The 10,036-nt window shown below is 46.5% G+C and overlaps 1 protein-coding gene across 1 annotated transcript in view; it reads right to left on the minus strand.

Annotated features, from left to right (window-relative positions):
- NDUFB4 (NADH dehydrogenase (ubiquinone) 1 beta subcomplex, 4, 15kDa) overlaps positions 1-10,036 on the minus strand; it is a 98,309-nt gene that overhangs the window by 2,785 nt on the left and 85,488 nt on the right. The window lies entirely within an intron of this gene.

Raw genomic sequence — 10,036 nt, forward strand, 5'->3', positions numbered from 1 at the left:
GTGGGTCCCTTGTTGGCAGCAGTCCCAGCAGGGTAAAGGGCCTGTCCCCTTCCCCCTGGGACAAAAAGGACCCCCGGGGCAGGGCTGAGGTGTGTTTCGTGCTGTTGAATTTGTTGCGTGCCCGGGGGATGACGGGGTGGCCATCGCTGCGCTCTCTTTCACGGCCCGAGCCTACGCACATTTAAATAAAATACTCAATACTACGTAAGTGATGCATCGCGGGTGGGCTGGAAGTTGCCAAATCCCACTGTCACTGGTTTCCAGCTCCCGGCCGTCTCCCTGATTCTTTAGCCAAGGCCGGGCTGGTTGGATAAGCCGCCAGGTGACCTGGGGGATTATCGTGTGGTGACTCACCGCCCCGATAAACTTTACCGACAGGTTCACAAATCACCCTCTGCTGATTTGTGGTTTTGAAGGTTTTGACTTCGGGAAGTTTCTGTCTTGTCGGTATTACGAGCTTTGTTCTCCAGAGATGTAAAAAATATATGCAAATTGTCTTTCTGGAAACAGACCTGCCAGTAAAGAAGCTTCCTGCTGGTTTTTGTTCTTTCGGTATACAAAGCAAAGATAGCAGTTACGCTGATTGGAACCAAGTAAGTTAATGGCTGCGTATATATAGTTGTGGCCTCGTTTACACAGGGGTAACTCTACAGACTCAGGAAATGTTGGATGAGGGATTACAGTTTGCTCCTAAGCACATACAAAATAATATTGCTGACTTTATTTAAGATGCTGTGCTTTGGCACCGCAACAATAGAGCAGAAGCGCTGCCTCACATCTTATGATTTCACTCTTACTCTACCTAAGCACTTGGAAAAGAGATGATCTCCTCTTGGTCCGAGCAGCTAATTAGGAGTTGGGGCTTTGTGACTTGCTTCCAGCAGGAGGAAATACGAGTTGGATATTCCTGCAGTTCGTGTACCTTGAGCACACCAGCAGAGCAGGAGGTACTTCTCCCTCTCTCAAGTAAAAGCCTCCAGTCCTCTCGGAAACTCTCTCTCGGTGTTTCTCCAGCTTTTCCACCCTCATTTTCTTCACAAACACGCAGCTGCAAATCCAAGTGAAAACTTCAGCTGCTTCATTCGAAGTGGGCTCCCAAGGAAGTACTTCTTACATGCCCTGCTGCTTTGTTTCCCAGGGCTTTCAGCTTGGGACGGTGGCTCTTGTTGCATGCAACAATTCACTCCCTTCACTTTCCCATTTCATGACCATCAGATTTAGTGAGCTCCAGCTCCACGATTGTCTCTCTCCATAACGGGCGTGTGGGGAGCTACGTTAGCAGCACAGTATGTATGCCAGCAGCACTGCCATGTGGCACTCCTGTGGTACTTTCACCTCCGAGGGTTCCCAAACATTTAGCGCTGTGTTTCCCTGCTCGTGCACGGCCTGCTTCTTCAAAAGCTGTTCCTCCCTGCTCTCTCTTATTTCTTAATAAATGACACATGCAGCCTAACGGAGAGATTCCTGGCAGGAACGGGGGTGCAGGTTGGATTAGCATACTGGGAAGGGATAGCTGCTCTGTGGGAAATGGTGGGTGTTTTTCCCCTCTTTGCTGCGTCACGGAGTGGAACAGAAAACTCCTATCCCTGCGGATCTCCCAAAGGACTTCGAAACAGCCAGATGCTTTTCCCCCGATCTGCTGGCTTCTGAGGTCTGTCTGTAACGGTGAGGGACAGTTCCTGTGGGCAGGAGCAAAGATGGTCTTGTGGTGAAGTCACTTGGCAAAGGCAGCGGGTTCAGCTCCCAGCCCTGTTGCAGACTCTTTGCGATCTTATCTGTGCGGGTCCAAGCTGTGCCTTCTCCCGCTCCCTGGAGCTCACAGCTGTGAGTGTGCATGTTTGGCATGCAAACAGTGCTGAAATTAATTCTACTGGGAGAAAAACAGAAGGTGCAAAGCTACATTTCCATTAACCATGTAATGTACCGTATTAGAAAATCGAGCAAGCAGCCACTATGCTGAAAACACCTTTGCGTTTCATCTCTAATCACTAACTTATCCTCCCTCCCAAAGGATCGAGTTCCCCACAGGGAGTCTTTTCTGAGCGATGTCACTTCTTTCATGGAGTAAGAAAGTAACTAAATCCCTTCCAGAGAAGCATATTCTCTGACACTCAAGCCTGTGCATTGCAATTTGTTGTTTTCACTCCTCCAGAGGTGATTTTGTGCATTTTCTTCATTTCGTAACAGCCATGTGTCTAACTTCAAAACACTATCCTTCAGAAAAAGCCCAAGACACCAATAGTAAGTGTCTAAACCTTGCATAAAACAATGTAGGACAAAGACAGAAATACTGCAGTCAAAGCACTTGACTGAAATCAGTGATTGTTTTTCTTCCCGCTGACAGGAACTGCTGCGCACTGTGAGAAATGCTGCGGTGACAAACTGGACTCCTGTGCAGACCTCCTGCGTCATCTGCTCCTTCTGGGCCACCCTATGGCAGACTCTGAACACAGCGTGGCTGCTACTGCAAACCACCTCTGAAACAAAAGATTTTGCAAGAATGAACAGGACCCTTCTTGTCCCTGTTTTTGCCAGCTAGATCATAAAGGTCGTTTGACTCTCCTCCTGACTGCTAGTGTCAGGGTCTCTTACTTGACCTAAGACAAGCAGCAAGAATATAAAACAGGCACGAGTGAGAATGGGGCCACTCTCAGTAGGGCAACACAGGCTTGAACTAGAATATGCTGGCCATAATACTACATCCTGTGAGCTCAAACGCCAAGACTTCAAAGGTAAGACCTGAAGTGGTTTTTTCCTTTTTAATCAGGACTGTTGACTATTGAATATTTGAGGTTGGAAGTATTGAATCAAATTGACAATTCTCATACGAAAATGTCTTTGAAGTTTATGTCATCTGTTTTCTTTGTGATCAGCAGTAACCAAAATGGAGAGAACCAGTCAAGAAAATTAATCTTTGTCCAGAACCCTGTGGTGGGTTGACCTTGACTGGCTGCCAGACACCCACCCAGCCGCTCTCTCACTCTCCCATCTTAACAGGGCTGGGGGAGAAAATGAGACAGAAAAGCTCATGGGTTGAGATAAATACAGTTATTAAGAAAAGCAAAAGCTGCACACAGAAGCAAAGCAAAGCAAAAAGAGGAATTCATTCACTGCTTCCCATCGGCAGGCAGATGTCCAGCCACATTCTGGGAAGCAGGACCTCAGTACATGTTGCGGTTTCTAGGGAAGACAAATAACATAACCACGAATGCCCCCCCACATCATCCTCCCTTCCCTGAGCTTTTATTGCTGAACATGACTTCATATGGTATGGGATATCCCTTTGGTTGGTTGGGTCAGCTGTCCCAGCTATGTCCCCTCCCAACTGCCTGCCCACCTCCAGCCTACTGACCTTTGAGATGGTTGCTGGTGGAGGGGTGTTGGAGAGAAAGCCTTGACACTGTGCAAGCACTGCTCAGCAATAGCCAAAACATCGGTGTGTTACCAATGCTATTTTAGCCACAGGTGCAAGGCACAGCACCATACGGGCTGCTGTGAAGAAAGTTAACTCCACCCCAGCCAGACCCAGTACAAGGCCATCTTGAATGCTGTCCTACACACAGCTTAATTTCTGAAAGCATTCTCCTCCAAATCAGACGTCTGAAATCAGGCGCATTTCTATGTCAGACTCTTTGGTTCAAGCTGCAAATAACTTCCAGCTTGAGTTTAAAGTAACCCAAGATGCTGACCTTCCTTTCGGACCTGTGTGATTTTGTTGGTGACTTTTCAGTCATGCGCCAAAATATACGCAGACTGAATTTGTGTGACTGTAGACACAAAGTCACATCTTTTCAGAGTGGCCAGGTTAAGTGACTGTGCTTCAAGTGAATGAAAGGAAAATTAACCTAAATCGGGTAGACCTGTCTACCTGTCTCCGAGGTGATTGTGCATGATGCTTTCAGAAGAGACAGGTTAAATGTGCTGTCATCTTGAAAAATACTTGTGTCTGTCAAACTTGTGCTGAGTGCTTGCAGTTGCCCTGTTTGCATCAGTTGTCAGGTTGGGTCAACATGTTGCTGGGCTCTGTTTTGAATTCTCGCTGACCTTTTGCAAAGAAAGCAAGCTGGAAAACAGGGCAGAAGCTGACAAGATCACTGATATCACAAGAAGGTTCTTGAACAGAGGTCCCTTGCTTCTAATACCCACCTGTAACGGGCAAGAAGGGTCTTTTGGCTCCTGTTCCCATTCCATACAAGTGAGTGAATACTGATGTGTTTGCTGCCGACCTCCTTCTGAGGGGAATCGGTATCAGGTATCCATCTGCATGGATATATCCATGGTAAAAAGCATAGTAGATACAGAAGGGGAGCAGTGTAAAAGGTATTAGGACACAGCATAGTTTATCTAGGCTCAGGACAAGTGTGTCTAACTGCAGCATACGGCTATGCTAATAAATTGTCCAGATAAATGTAATCCATTCTGCGTTAAGAACTGAAGTCCCAAGTATCTTTATCTTACAGTTGTTTAAAGGAAACCTGGCACGCAAAGGAAGGAGTTAACATTGTTAGGGGAATTATGAATAGTTCAATCGTTATTACAGCCAACAGGCCACCCATAAATGTGTATCAAATGTTGAGCTCAGCAGGAGTTAGCTACAAAACTAGGACATTTAATGAGTCATAAAGTGCCAGGAATAATGAGAGACGGCATTAAACAAACCATTTCTGCCTCTCCTGGGCTTGTCCACAGACAGTGACAAGAAGCCCTCTGCTGTTTCAGCTTTTCGTGCTGAAATAAAATTTTTGGCTAACACTGAATTATAGCTGTGGCTGAGCTGCCCGAGCCAGGGAGCTAGTGCCGCCTGGGAAGCTCTGGTGGGAGAAGGAGAAGCCGGCAGTGAGCATCTCTTCTCCACTCCTTTGCAGGGCATCGATTGTAGCATTTCGTAATACAATTCATTCTCTTAGCTCTCCCTCTGTTTCCAGCTCCTTGCAGGAGAGGCTATTAATAGTTGCATTACATCGAAGCGTGGGAGAGGAAGAGGTCTTAGAATAAAGTGTGTTGGCAATTAAAAAGCTGGATGTCTGAGGGTAAGTCCTGTTATTGGCTAAGTGTTAGAAGTGCTTAACCAGCCAAGGGGTAATGTTATTCCTATGCTTCCCCTCGCGATGGCTGTCACCAGCAAGCTGTCATTGCCCCGACCAGCCTCTTCTGGACCCTTCATCACTTGCTGGCCCAGGGGCGGCGTTGGAGCTCAGTCCCTTGGCCTTAGCTCTTGCCTGAGCTGTCTCGAGTGTGTGTTGCATCTAGCCTTGGACCACAGTGACCTGAGTTCCCAGCTTGACCTCAGACCTTCCTTGTCACTTCGGCCTTGCCTGGACATCACTGGACTGTGGCTGACCATGGTTATTGCCACTGGACCTGCCCTGATCACCTTGTTTGGCTCCCAGCTCACCTTCCCCCGTGGAGCAGCCCAGTCTTGCCATCCCTGGACTGCACTGTCACTCATGGAGCAGTGCTCAACCTCATGACCTTAGCAAGTGTATGTGGCACCAAGGGTGGTCTCATATTGACGCCAGAAAAAGTTCAAAAAGTGGTTGCAGTAAGAGTCAGTGAGAGGAAACTTAAGTGTTGCAGGAAATGTCTCACGCAGGGTAAGGGGAGGCATCTTTTCTGGCCTGTTGCTCCTGTCACAGATCACCACCAGCAGCTGACGTCTCTTTTTTCCCCATTTCTCCCCAGGTGTTTTGCTCTGTCCACAAAAGAAAGGATAGATCTGCCTCGTTCGGTCTGTTGGAAAAGTAGTGATGCCCGCTGTGAACTCTGCCTGCATCTCTCTGACACGATGGAGGAAGCTCCAGATGGTGAGTCCTCCTACCCTGAGACATGTCTGAGAGGCTGTGAGCCATCCCCTGGAGGTCCTGTCTTTCCCCGTGGGCTGTGGAAAGAGTCTAGTTTAGCCCAGATACTTCCCAGCCCCAGGAGTACCCAATGTGTGTCAGAGTGCCAAATGTTACACAGCCTTTATTGTACCTGGAGGATGCTCCTGTAAGTTCTGCCCAGACCCATGGGTGAAACCCTGGACTTGCTGACAGCAAAGGAGAGCCCTACAGTGGCTCTGGCCCACAAAGGCATCAGATTCCCTGCAACGCCTTACTTGAAGTTACATCATGGGTTTAGCTGGATTTCCTTTCACAAACAAAATCAGAGGGTGAGAAAGAGGCTACTGTGTGAAGATCCAACCAAGAGGGGCCAGTGAGACTTTAATCCCCAACAGATATGGCCACTCCTGCTCCTCAAGACAGAAATACAGTGCCCCAAGGGTTGGTTCAGTGTCAGGGACTTTGTGTGTCCTGGTGGAGTCCACTCACGAACACGAACTTGAGGAAGCATCACTTTGTGGGATCATCCAGTCCAAAACTTCTCCTCAGCCCGAAGTTCATTTTTAACTGGAAAAGGAGCAGGACTTTATAGACAACTACTCTTTAAGAAGTCACAAATTTCTCCTTTGTACGTGAAGACACTCGAGCTCTGTGTGGGGAAAAAAACCCAGCTGGAAATCTGTGATAGATCAGCCTTGAAGGAGAGGCAACTCCATTGTACAGCTACGTAGAAAGAGATACTTGCTTTATTTTGCTTTATATATTTTGTTGGAAGTCTGGAGCTTAAATTTTAAAGCAATTCTTTGGGAACACACTGTGAAGCAGACCGTCAGTATGAATAAAATATGCTAGCAGGGACATGTTGAATTTAGTGTGACTGTTTGGCAATCTCTGTATCGCAGTGGGGAAGTACTTAGTTGTGGCAATGCAGAGTGGGTTTTTTTGCTCAAGTAAAAGACAGAATACAAATGAGGCTGTTGCTGCAGAATGCCAGCTAGTGGAAAAGATATACAGTGTCCAGCCTGGGTATTTCAATGTTTAAAAAAAATGACGGCAATTCTAAAACCTTAAACTTCTGACCTATAGAGATAGAATGGCAGAGCAGTGCTTTCCTTGAGCTCTTGTTATCATTGTATAAATCAGGAACATTAACTAAACAAGAAATATCCCTTAGTATTGCAGAACCCTGTATCCATCAGGTTTCATCTGCCTTGTTGGGGAGACTGGATGAGGCAGCTGCCAAGGTTAAAAATTGCCTCCTAAATTCATGTCTCCATACTTCTCTAGATAACCTTTTAGCAGAGAGGTTTGCTCTTTGGGTAAACCACTTCCGTTTACAGTGGCACGCCCCCCTAATCCAGCCAATGTAATTGTGGTTTGCAACCCCTAAAAGAAAGATTTCTATCTCTGGTGTGACCCTTGCAGGGCCCTTTAGACACAGTGCTTTCCCCGCTCTCCTACTGCCCCTCATTCCATCCTCTTACATGCATCTGCTTCCCCCCTACTCACCAGCAGATGTTTTTCCTCTACCCAACCCTCTCCTCCCACACCCCCCCACTGCTGAGGGGCTCTTTACTCTTTGAACATACTCTGACTTCCTCTGCCTCCGTCACTTGCTGCTCAGTCTTCTCCCTGCTCTCCCCTGGCCATATCTCACTCACTTTCTTCCAAGCATCTTCACAAGAAGCTCCAGTCGTGGTGGCAACCAGTTGCAAAATGCTTAGCCCATAGCAATTGTCAACCTTGTGGCACTCTGCTCTCTGTTTCCTCTCGTCTTCTCTGTGTCAAGCAACCTGTACACAACATATTTGGAGCAGAGGCATTCATGTTCTTCCTACTTTGCTTTCATTTACTTTAGTCTTCCTGTGGCCTGAAGCCAAGGGAAGTGCAAGCAGCCATCATCCTGCTTGCTGGTTCTCCTCAGCACATGAGGGCAGATCGAACTCAGTTTCTGCAACTAGCCTTTTAGTTTTACAGACCAGTGACATGGTGAAGGCTATGGAGAAGGACCCATCCATCTCTGTACAAATGCCTTGCATGGTTAATTCTTCGTGTGCCGTTGTACCATCAGGAGTGAGTTTGTCTTTGCTCAGGTACAGGCATGGTATCTCCACCTTCTGTTGCTGTGTTGGTCTTGGTTCCACAGCGCATGGTCACAAACTGAATGAGTCCAAGGGAAATGGCAAAGCCTAATGCTGTTATGTCTGTATCAGTCTTTCACAGCTGGCTGGTATGCCTCTTCTGTTGGACCCATTAATAGGGAGGTTGCATTCCTCCATAATTTCCCTGAGGACTGAACACATCCCACCAGCTGAAGGAACAAGGGCAGTGACTCACCCCTCAACCTGCCTAATTCTTTCCAGGATAGTCCTTCCCACCAAGGATTGAGAATGTCTGGGATATGCTCACAGGAGAAGCTGATATGCCAAAATCTGTTTGTCTCAAATCCAAATGAAAAGTTGAAATACAATAAATCACTTGATCTGCACAACAGTCACCAAAGTCAAAGTGCTTTTTCTTTACAGTTGTGTAACTCCTCCGCAGCACAGAGCAAGGCCCCATTTCCCATGCCTTTGCTTTGCCTTGTGGGACTACATCAACTCCTTGACCATTCCTTGTTTTACTTCACTGTAGAAAGAGCTTGGACAAAGCAGGAAAACCGAGCCACTAATCTTAAAAATCTCCTGCGTATTTTTTAAGACCAGTGAAATTATGAAGCTGAAACCTTTGGTTTCCTTGTTCTCAGACATAGTTTTTGCAGATGGGTCACAGGGGTGAGATCTGCTCCTGACAGCAATGCTGCCCTTTCATCAGGCAATGATGGAAAAGATCTTTCTGGCCTGCAGAGCAGTCTTGGAGCAGAGTTACTTCTATCTCTACCCTCCCACCTCTGATAGTAGTCAAGCAAATCACTTCAGTTGACAGCTTATGGATTTTTATTATATTTTCTCAGAGCACAACCTCTTCCAAATACCAGCATCTCTATCTTGTCTGAGTGGACCTATATTGCATCTGGCACCAGCTTTATCAAACATTGGGTAAACCTGTCCAGCGGCTACATCTAGATTTGTGAAAAGATGTGGGACAAATTCTTCTGACTTGCTGATCATGCAGCATACTGCTCATACAAACTTCTCAGATGCCCTGTCCATGATGCACAGGTACGCAACTGCAAGATGTGATACTGTGGTGAGAGGTCTCTTCCCTGGAATCTCTTGGAGGGAGAAACTGTCACAGCATGTTATCTTGATCTTGTTCAGAAGCAAAGGTGCAAAAGTATTTGTTGGTCCTAGAGTCTAGACAGCCACAGCTCTGATCAGTACTGAGTTTAAGCAGTTTCCTACAGAGGATACTGGCCTTTATCCATTGACCTAAGGAGACCTTGGGGCACTGCATACAGCCCAGCTTCCTGCAGGGGGATGTCCCTAGCAGTTTAGGGCTGATGATGTTGTTAGCATTGGCTTGTCCTTGCCTGGTACCTTGTTCCTGGAGGAAAGGAAAAGTCAGGGACTGGGTGAGATCTCTCTTGGTCAGAACATTAGTTGATCAGAGTATAGATATTTCCAGGTGACTTCTTCTGGCAAAGGCTTACTTTCTTGCTTGAGAGTTGCTTGTTGTTTGCGCTCTGTGGCAGTGAAAGATCAAGATGTGATGAGGAAAAGGTGGTCATTAGTCCAGGGACAGGAGCAGTGAATCACCAGCTCCACAGCCGGAATTGCCCTTGCGACACTGCTTGACACCCTCCTGCTTTTATGGCCTGACCCTGTCTCAGGAATTGAGGTCTCTGGATCCACTCCAGGACTTCTGAAGAAACCATCAGTCTTTCCTAGCAGTGAGAGGTAGCACTGAAAGCGTAGTGGGTTAATGATGATGGTGATAAAAATACCAGTAAAAATAGTCTGACAAAATTTCCCCCAACAATCACTTTCACGTATTTTCTGTTTTGATGCAATATTTCTGTTTTGTTTGACAGAAACAGAAGCACCCTCTCTCCCTTCTATTAAAAAAATACTTTGTTTATTTTTCACCTCCTTTTCTCCTCCTTATACCAGTTGCAAAGGAAAAGAGGAGTAAACAAGAGGGAAAAGTGAGAGGGATAAAGGAGAATAAAACATTTCAGGTTTTGTTATATTGAATACATTTTTTTCAATGAAAACCAGAAATATCATTATGATAAAAATATGAGAACACTCCTTTCAGCAAAAGCTGTGGCT

This window comes from Pygoscelis adeliae, unplaced genomic scaffold, assembly GCF_000699105.1.
Source record: "Pygoscelis adeliae isolate BGI_AS28 unplaced genomic scaffold, ASM69910v1 Scaffold120, whole genome shotgun sequence".
Lineage (NCBI taxonomy): Eukaryota > Metazoa > Chordata > Aves > Sphenisciformes > Spheniscidae > Pygoscelis > Pygoscelis adeliae.